Raw genomic sequence first — 10,672 nt, 5'->3', positions numbered from 1 at the left:
TATACCCGCTATGCGAAGGGATTGAATCGGGGCTCGCTCTAGAAAAAAAAGTGAAGTTGTTTCTTCCGCTTGCACGCACCAGGCAAACCGCTAGAAGGCACCCGCTTTCAAAGTGACTAACATTTACAGAAATGTACAGAGAAAATATTATTTTTAAATTATTTTTTAATGCGCCCGTTGTTCAGCCACCATATGATCGGCTTAATTTAGAGTTATTTGATGCTTTGTTAGAAGCAGCGAAAAAAAAAGCAGCAGTGTAGTGTACAGAACATAGGTTACGATGCGTTACTATTACCACCATACTACTTACGAGAAAAATCCCGTTGGCTCCACCCGTACCCCTCTGTCAGGGGTGATTCTGATGATATTTAGTTCGTTTTCGTTTGCCATAGGTATTTTAGCGTTTAAAGGGGTTCTTTTTTTTTGCTACTCTCACACAATTTTAGTTTTTGTTTTCAACACAGCCACACACAGGCCGATGCTTACCGAGCAAATCAAAACTAGTGCAATTCCGATGGGGCTCCCCAACATACATTTTTTTTTTTTGAAATCTTACACACACCGTGTGTAAAAAAAAAACAATGAAATCAATATAACCCCCGAAAAACTCAAAAGCAAAAAAAAAAATCACTCAAGAACAAAACGAAAACTACGAAAATGTGTATGATATAAATAATCCTGTAAGGAGCAAAATAAAGAAGCAGCGAAAGAGAAAGGAAAAAAAAAGGCTTCACAAACAGTCGTACTAGAGAATAAGAAACAAAAATAGGAAATTCAAAACACACACACACATACACGAAGAAGGAAATTGAACTACTAAACAACACGAAACGATTGTTTAAAGGAATTGAGCGAACACTTGTTGTTGTTTTACGCAAAAAAGAAAACGAAGAAAAAAAAACAGTAAACGAAACATTAGTATGTATGTGTACGTGTGTGACTGTTTTGTTGATTGTGTGTGTGTGTGTGTGTGTAGCATGCTGCAAATCAAAACTAAAAGAAAAGAAAGAAGAAAGCTCGCAAATTGTACAGAGAAAGCTAAATACGAATTCAAAGTCCAATTTATACATCTGAAAACACACAAAGAAAATATGTAGTGTAAAAGGATAGCAAAAACACCTGACCAAACATGATAAAATTGGCGAATTATTTTATTGTTGCGTGAGTGTGTGGGTGCGTGTGTAACGCACCATAACGCAATCTGCAATCAAAATACGAATAGAGGATGCTGAATGTGTGTTGTGTTATGATTTTCTTTAAAAGAAGATGTTTACTATAGCTCCCCCCCTCCCCCTCTCACCCTTCTCCCCACACACATCAGCATATACGAATTCGTAGTGTGCGTAGTAGGATTAAAGTAAAGAGTTAAGTTTTGCTCCTTGGTTTTGCGCAATTTGCATCCTTTTGTGTCGCTTGTGGGGGGAGTAAGGAAAAGGGCAAGCGGCCACACGGAAGGGCAGATGCAGTTAGAGAGGGTTAGATCTAATTCTGCAAATTTAGTTATTGGTACTCCCCTAATAGATCCTACACACCGACTAATGTTCAAAGTGTTCGTGTGAACTGGTGGTGAAATAAAGCAGACCAGCGATTATGCGCAAACAGCTATAAAAAAAGATTCATTTTTTCCTTTTACTATTTTTTTCAAAAATGGTTTGCTTGTTTGCGAAAGCGTGCTATGCGTGTGTGCGTGACTTAAAAACGAATTTCTTTTTTCGAAGCAAATGATAACACAACACACGCACACACAAACCTGATAACTACGGAAACTGTCCCCGACTCCTTTATGTTTGTGGTCATGAATGAGGGTTCTTTGTATGCAAATGTTGGTAACACACACTCACCCACATCCACCAATCAAAGTGGATCGCAATTCTTTGCTGGTGTACGTGCGTTTTTAAAAGGACGAAAACTAAGTATTGGAAAGGATTTAGCAAACAGAAGAATTTTTATTTTGTTTATATTAATTATATAAATTTGTGCCTCTCACTATCGACGACACACACGCACACATACACAAAGTAATGTAATGCTGTCGTTTATTTTTTCTTTCTTTCTGTTTGTACGGGCTCAGCTGGAAGGGATACCGATTTAAGGCTTTATGGCCGTTTGCTGTGTTGCGTCAATGCTATGGTTTACCATTAAATTGTAGTTGTAATAGTGTATAATCCAAATGGTCTTAATTTGAACCTAGTGTGTCGAACTTTAGCGGTTAGGTTTTATATTAGTTGTTGCTTTATATCGATACGTTTAACGGAAAAGCTTTGCTTAGCTCATTAAAAAAAAAAAGCAGACACACAAAACCTGTCCACATCGTTAAACCAATGACACGGTACGAGATAACAAACAGCATTTAAAGGCGGTGGAATCTGACGTGTTGTACATTTGTTTTAAACATGTGGACGCCTGGTGTCTTTGGTTGACTTATAAGGCAAGCAAAACAGACACAAAAAATGTATCTTTTTCTCCTATTTTACTCCTTGTACTGTTATGCTTTAATGTGTAAATTTTATTATTATTGTTTGAATTATATATATGTTACACGACAACCATTAAAAAAAACAAGCGAGTTATTCCTGTGCATGAGAAATGGTGGATTTTTTGTTTGTTTGAGTGCGTGTGTGTTAGATAGAATGTTCCACTCCAGACAGCCAACATACACTGCGAAACAAAGAGAGAACGAGAGAGAGAGAGAGGAAAAAAGAAGTGAAATAGAACATAAAAAAAGGAAAAGTAAGGACACACATACACAAACAGAAAAAAATATGTTTAAAAAAGGGTAGATAACAAAAAACGGATTTGTAAAAAGCATTGAAAAAGCAGCCAAATAGCAAAAAAAATTATAAGAAAATGCCTCACACATACAAACAAGTAAAAAACAAAATGTAACAACACGCATACAGTTGAGATAGTCGTTGCAAAAGCAAACGATGGTGGATGTTTGTAAGAAAAAAAGGAGTTTAACAAACAAAACCTTCGAAAAGCTGGATTTGTTTTCAAAAATGGGAAGCAAAAAAACCTAAAACACAATAATACAAAACGGTACTATTCGTCTGGCTTGTTTTGGATGTATGTTGTATCTATCTCTTGGTGGAAAGTGTTTTTAAAGAAAAAAAAAGATGTGTTTTTTTTATTAATGTTTGTATGAAAGAGAAGTTGATCTAAAAGGTTTTTGTTAAATCGCTCCAAAATATTGTTTTCTTATGTTGCTTTTGTTTTTTCTATCTTTTTTTGTTGTTGTTGCTCCTTTTCTACCTTCTTGGTGAGCGTGTAGTAGTTTGGATGTTGGACCGGTAGAGGTCGCTTAGGTAGGACCAGTAGTAAAGAGGCAATCCGTAGAGAGTGCGAACTTGTGCTAGCTTCTGGACGAACAGTATCGAACATTTGAAAAAAATATCACACACACACACACACACACATTCGCTCGTGTGTGTCTGTAAGTGTGTGCCCTATTTAGGGCTGTTCATATTTGCCTTAAATACAATTATTGTTTTTCGTTTTCTTTTCCGTTTTGGAAATACACTCAGATTTGTTCGGCACCGGGGTGGGGCAAAGAAACATTTTCTCGCTAAAGAAGCTAAAGGAACATGTAGAAAGGAGAAGATAAAACAAAATCTAGAGATGTTATTTACAAAAAAACAAACCCCCTCTAAAAAAAAAAAGCAGACGAAATTGCATACCTTACGGCGTACACGACAGGGCCATCTTGATATTTGTCTCGTTCAGTGTTGGGATCTTTCAGTGTCTCATTTCCATCCGGTTGGTGGTACACTAGTCGAGTGTTTCGGTATTGACAAGGGGGTTCGATCCATATGAAGGGGCCGCGTTAGCAACACTCGGAAGATTTTTTGGCATCGATGGCGGAGGATTATTGCAAGCTTCTTGTGGAACTTTGCAATCAGGGAAATGCAAATGATACCGTGCTGCGGGCCAACTTTAGACACTAGCGCAAGCGCTTATGAAATCCTCGACCACTGATATAGAAACGCCAAATGCATTAGTGAATCAGCAAAAATAGATACAGAATAAAAAGTATACTAGCCGGTTGGAGAGTTGAAAAATGTAAACAAGCCTTTTTACGTTAATGTTTTATAATTTTTTTTTGCAACACATAATATTCACAAAAAAAACAAATTTATTCGTTTGGTAAAACTGTACGCACTGCGCTTTCTAGGCGAACATGAACAAATTTTTGTACACGTTAACATTAATAATTGTAAATATTTTTGAACGCATTGGTATATACGCACCGGTTCAAATCTCGAATTCGAATGATGGCATGTTTTCGGGATAAACTCTTCTTTTATTCTTGTCGTTCGATGGTAAAAACCAAATACCTTGTAAATTATCACTGTAAGAATTTAATTTTCATTTGATTTTCGCGCGCAGAAACAAGGTAATTTCATAAAATATTAATGTAAAAAAGTTTGTTTACATTTTCAACTCTTCATCCGGCTAGTATACATTTTCCATATCAATCGCACCGGCTTCCGTCACTGTTTGGGATGATTTTGTATCTATTTTTGCTAATGCATTTGGGGTTTCCATATCTCAGTGGTTGAGGATTTCATAAGTGCATAGCATTATTCTAAATATGAATTGTCGCATTCTGCTTGGGGAATTTTTTTCAATTGCTTAATTTTTACAAACAGTTGTGGACTTTCTGCCGAGCGTTAGGCCCTCCCAGTTATGTATTTTATGGCAAAATTCCATTTTATGATTGCAAAGATCCACAAAAGGGGCTTGCCCCTTTGGCTTGAAAGATTCTCTTAAGTGATTTTAGTAATTCCATTCTATGGATCGACACCCTGCAGGTATGGACGTTAGTTTTGTAAATGCGGCAAAAACGTATGGAAGTAAAATTCGAAACAAACAAACAAAAAACGAAGAGATTCATGTACCTTTTACCACGAAACGCTCCGTGTCTATTAGATAGATTGCGCATGTGATACGTACGCGCGTGTGTGTGTGTATGAGAGTGTGGTAGGAGCTTTGTTGTACATGTTTTGATGTAGTGTGATATTTGTGTGTGTGTGTGTGTGTGTGTGTGTGTGTGTGTGTGTGTGTGTGTGTGTGTGTGTGTGTGTGTGTGTGTGTGTGTGTGTGTGTGTGTGTGTGTGTGCGTGCGATGGGATAAAAACAGGGCGAAAAATGAACAAAAACGTCCTACCTGTGACAGTTACATTCTGTAATTTTTAATTGATGTAATGTAATGGTGGAAGAAGTCAAAACAAAAAGTAGGAGAACAAAAACAACGATCTTTGGGCCCGTGGTTTTTTGTTTCGCAAATTCAAGGAGGCCATTTTGTTAAATTCGATTTAAGAAAGCATCACCCTTCGATGGTGATCTTCCCTCTCCACCTTGGTGTCCTTTTGTCCGGTTTGAATGTTTGTTGTTACACTCACCCACATACACACATAAGCAAAAAACAAACAAAAAATGGAAAATTTGTAATTGTAAAATCACAAACTTGTAGATCACACATTGTGTGAAGAAGCGTTTTGTAAGTGTAAGTGTAAACAGCGAACTTATCCAAAAAGCGAAAGCAGACGTATAGAGAAAAGAACAAAAATTACATGTGTAACATTGCAAAAGCAACCATTTTTCAGATGTGTTAAGAGATGGAGGAGAGTTTTTAATTTCTTATTGGTGTATGATAAAGAAAGGAGACAACATACAAACACACACACACATGCACGCGTGTGTGTAAGAAAAAAATTGTGCTCTCGTGTAAGGGAGTTTAAGTAGTAGAGAGCGAAGGAGAGAGAGAGAGAGAGAGAGAGAGAGAGAGAGAGAGAGAGAGAGAGAGAACGAGAGCAAGAGCGGGTTAAATATAAGATAATTGGATCTTTTTGTTAATATTTTAATATTATATAAATTCAAGTATATATATACACATAAAAGTACTAAATATATATACACAAACACACTCACACTCACAGAGACCGATAGCTAGGGGATGAATTTCTGTGTGGTGGGTTACAAAAACGAAACAACGTTGTGCAAAGCTGTAAATGTGTAATAAGAAAATATTTTTCAAAACAATGAACGTGAAAAAAAGTAAAAAGAAGAGAGAGAGAGAGAGAGAGAGAGAGAGAGAGAGAGAGAGAGAGAGAGAGAGAGAAAGAAAAAAGCGATATATTTGGCGAAGGGAAGAAATATTAGTTACCTTTCCTGTTTTTCTTCGTCGCCCTTTGGTCAGTGCGGATCCTCTCCATAAGTGTCTCATCTTGGGTGTATTTGTGTGGTTGAGTTTTTTCTTTGCATTGGATTACTCTTGCGATGTGGAATGTACAATTAAAAAAGAAAGGAGACAGAAAGAGCGAGGGAACCAAACACACATAAAACACATTTTCAAAACAAAAAGAAAACGATACAAGCGAGAGAAAAAACCGAGAACTTTTCAATTTGTTCCAGTGCGCTAAATAGGCTTAAATAAAAACAGCAAAAAAACCGGATAGAAACGAAAGAAAAACAAAAACAAAAAACAACAGAGTAAAACAGCGCAAAGCCAAGTAAGAAGGAAGTGAAAGAACAAAACAAAAACAAATTAGAAATTTAAGAAAAACCAGAAGATATTGTGTAATGGTGTAAGAAAAACTATTACTTTGGTAAAATATAGAAAAAGAAAAAAAAAAACCGAGCGATTAAGAAACGAGAAGAAATATGTGAAAAGAATAGAAAATTCACACAACACGATTTACATCCTTTATCTTTACTAAAGCCCCAGGAAGGTTAAAATTGTCTGGAATAAAAATGAGAAAATGTGAACAGAAAATAGAGAGATACAAGAAGCGAATGTAAGACATTGCGTTTGGATGCACAAAAACAAAAATCCGAAAAAATTCACAAATTGACCAAGCATTTTGAATTTTTTTTTTCAAACAAAATTAAAACATGAAGCACGATACCGGTTACCTCCTCGAATGGATGGATGGATGCTCTCCTGTTAATTCCAGTCGCTCCGTGTAGGACCCAACTGGCATCGTTGCACGATTTCCACCAATTTCTATGCGTTTCTATGCTTCCTCAACCCACTCGACTCCACAAGCTTGAATGTCGTTGCTATCGTTGTTTGTTTGTGTCACAGCCCATCCCTTTCTAACATTCTACTGGCTTTCTTCGCTCTCGCTCTTCTGGGACTAAGTCGTTTTCAGTTTGTGTATTTGGTGATTTTGATCAAAGGCAGCCAGCTTCATTGCAAAGTGAAAAAGTGTGAAGGTAAGTCGTACGGATATTTGTGTCCGTATTTTTCATCCACAATTACTATAAATTCCATCTTTTCAGATAAAAAAAAAAATCAATCAGAAGTCATCGGAGGACATTCAGCTAAAGATTGGGATGAAGATTTCTCGCAAAAATGGAGGTAAAGGAAGCGAAAACAGTCTATTTGGTGACGAGTGATTAACAGTGGTTCGTGTGTCTTTCACTTTCAGGAATTCTTCTACTCCAGCACTGAAATCCTAGTGCCTACTTCCGAATATTATCCTGAATGCAGAATAAGAACTTCAGAAAAAGCTGTGAAAAAAAGCAGGTGAACACCGGATGGATGGCCATTTCCTAAAAGTATCGGTAAGTGCAAAGTGCCAGTGAAAAAAGTGCAAAAAACTGCAGTGTTTAGAGCAGTGCAATAAACGTAGAACAAAAGTTTTCCCTTTGCAAATCAAGTGTGCGTAGGCCATTTCGATCCGAACCGCTGCTAAGGAGATTTGGGCTTCCATAGCAGCAAAGGTAGGGTGATGCATGAAATATCCTAAAAGTAGCATGAAACCTCACAGTGCGGCACAAAAACTAGCCCGTTATAATGCAGGCTAAAGAGTAATATAGGCCCTCAAGTTGCACGCAGCAAACTCACATGCAAGCTCCACAGTCGTTTGTGAACATGGCTGAGTAGAACATATTGCAAATATTAAAACTTTTGTTTTGTAAAATCAAAAAAAAAATCTTATTGTAACTAGTTTTAATAAAGTTTTAGTAATTCAATCAACTTTCTACTCAAATCATGTTTAAATATTATTTTTTCCGTATTTTGAGCCATTTAAATAAAAAAAATATGGCTCCCTATAGAATTATTTCAATAACAGTATGAACTGTCTCGTTTAAATGATGAAATAAGTACGTGAAATGTTTTTATAAATTATTCTTATACATAAGCTAGCTTTTGTGACACTTAACAATAATTTCAAATAACTTTCCTCATTTTAATAATGATTGATTTAAATAATATGTTTATGTCCTACACATAATGGTCACAATCTACCGTGATTTTTCACACAAGCTTGCATGAGATAAATCCCGTACAACTTGAGGGCCTTTATTACTCTTTAGCCAAAATGCGGGTGTTGCTTTCATACAAAGATGTTGCAACAAATACTAGCTGGGGAAATTATGACGAACTTAAGCCTTCCAATGGCTTCAGACAATTCCTGCCGGCACGTTTTCAAGTCTTTTGTGAAATCGTCGAGCCTCAAACTCACCTCGCTTGCGAAACAAGTGTTAAAAAAAATAATATTTCTTTCAGCAGCATCCGTCACTTTCTCCCCATCTTCTCTGTCGCTTTTGGGTTTCTTGTTGTTGTTTTCTTTGTTTGTGTTTTGTTTTCTTCAACCTCACCTTTATTTAGCTCAATAATGTATTTCTTTTTTTTATGGATGAGACAACCAATATATTGCGTCTTTTTTTTTTTTCATTTTTCCATTTTGCTTTTGCACTGCTTCGTGTATTGATATTTTCATTTGCTTTTGTTTTTCTTTCTGTCTCTCTCTCTCTCTCCCTCTCGCTTTTACACATCTTCTGCTGACCGCTTTTCATCACTCATATTTGTTTGGCTCTCGCTATACACTTAGCTACATCCTGTGTGCTGGTTTACTAACCTCGCCTTTCATATAGTGTATTTATCCTTTTCTCTATTTTTGATACTATTATTCGCTCTCTCTCTCTCTTTTGCTTTTGTTTCAACTTTTTTTTCTGTTCTTCTTGATTAAATGTAATTCTCATTGTTTTGTTTTTCCTTTTCTATTCACGATTTTATCGGTTAAGGGTTTTCTTTTGGTTTTTGCTTCTTTCTGTGTCGCCTTAATTTCATAAACTTTGTTCAATTTACCTAAACGAAGGATCTGAAGAGTGAAAAACGGGAAGGGGAATAGTTTGATGATGAGAGCGGGGACCGCGAGGTGCAGTTGGGAAGGTGGGGTGGGTGGCGGGGTTTGTGGGTGTGTGATGCATATTTCTTCTTACCTTTCTTCTTCTTGATAGAGTTTCATTAACCAGCTAATAAGCACAAAAATACGTTCGATACGATGCGAATGCTGGAGTAAGTGGCTGTTAAGTTTCACACCAACTTCTCTCAGTTTTCATGTACGTTTTTTTTTTGGTTTTTGTTTTTGCGCTTCTGTTTTTCTTTTTCCACTATGTATCAGACACCGATGTTTTGTTAAATGTGTGTTGTTTGCTTTCCGCTTTCTGTTTCGGGTTTTTTGTTTTTGCCTTGCTAATCTCTTTTTTTTTCTAATCTTGCTTATTTTTCCTCTGTTTTCCTTTCCTTTTATTAAGTGTTTCTTTGTTTTATTAATTGTTTTTCTCATCTTTCTTTTGTTTTTTTTTCTTCATATGTATGTTTTGAGCGTTTTTATGTTGATGTGTTGTAAAATGGCGGAAAAGGGCGGGTTTTCTGTACTTTTGATTTGTCTTTCTAAATTGTTTCCAGTTCTTTTGTTGTTTTATTTTTTTGCATGGGGAAAGAAATGAAAAAAAAATCGGCAAGCAAGATGGCGAGTAAGAAGATAGGATAGCCAAGGGTTTTGAGAGTAAGTAATCAATAGTCTTTCACCTGTGTTTTTAAGTGTATATGTGTGTATATGTGTGTGTACGTATGATTATGAGCTTTTTCTAACTCCCGGTAGGACCTGCCTGATTATGGGAGAATCTTTTTTTTTTGTTTATAAATATTTATATCCATAATTATCTTATATGATTCATTTTTGGTTTATCCACCGCTCAGCATTTGCTCTTTCCAAGCACATTTCCCATTTTTGTTTGCCTTTCACATCTCCTCTTACTACTTGAGACTCCATGTGTTTTTGTCACACTCTGTGTTTCTTCTTCTTGCTTTCTGTTTTACTAAGTTACACTGATATTGTTTTGCTTTGTGTTTTTTCCTCTTTCTATGTTAATGTTTTTTTTTGTCTTTTTTCTCTTTCATTTTTCTTTTCCTTTTTCCATGTTCATTTGTATGTGTGTGTTTTTTTTCTGTTTCTTCTATTGTTTTCCAATGCTTCTCTTTTATATGCTTAACAAATATCGCACTACTACACAGTTTCCCGAACAATCGCATCTGCGCATAGGTGTGTGTGTGTGTGCTCCACAACTCCATCCTGCGGCTAGGCAGTATGCATCGAATCAGCATCAATCCAAAACAAAGTACTAATCGTTATAGATATGCGTTTTTAAAAGCTTATCAAGCTTTATCAATTTTTCCCCCATTTTTTTTCTTCTTTGTTTAGCTTTGTCTCTTGCTTTCACTCATTTCTTTTTGCGGGTAACGTAATTTTGCTTTTACAATTTTGCAATTTACGTTTTTTTTTGTATCGGTATGGGTGTTTGGTAGTAAGTACAGACGCGAAAAAGAATCAAAAGAAAACAAAGCACAACAAACACTTAATCTTTTTCGGTGGTG

General features: G+C 36.2%; 2 protein-coding genes across 4 annotated transcripts in view; one reads left to right on the top strand and one right to left on the bottom strand.

Annotated features, from left to right (window-relative positions):
* The window catches only part of LOC126568426 (potassium voltage-gated channel protein Shaker), a 416,918-nt gene that overhangs the window by 284,599 nt on the left and 121,647 nt on the right, over window positions 1-10,672 (bottom strand). The window lies entirely within an intron of this gene.
* LOC126560565 (uncharacterized) overlaps window positions 1-10,672 on the top strand; it is a 104,030-nt gene that overhangs the window by 71,179 nt on the left and 22,179 nt on the right. The gene's annotated exons all lie outside the window — the stretch shown is intronic.

Source organism: Anopheles maculipalpis, chromosome X (genome assembly GCF_943734695.1).
Source record: "Anopheles maculipalpis chromosome X, idAnoMacuDA_375_x, whole genome shotgun sequence".
In the NCBI taxonomy this organism is placed as follows: domain Eukaryota; kingdom Metazoa; phylum Arthropoda; class Insecta; order Diptera; family Culicidae; genus Anopheles; species Anopheles maculipalpis.
This window is presented reverse-complemented; position numbering and strand designations above follow the sequence as displayed.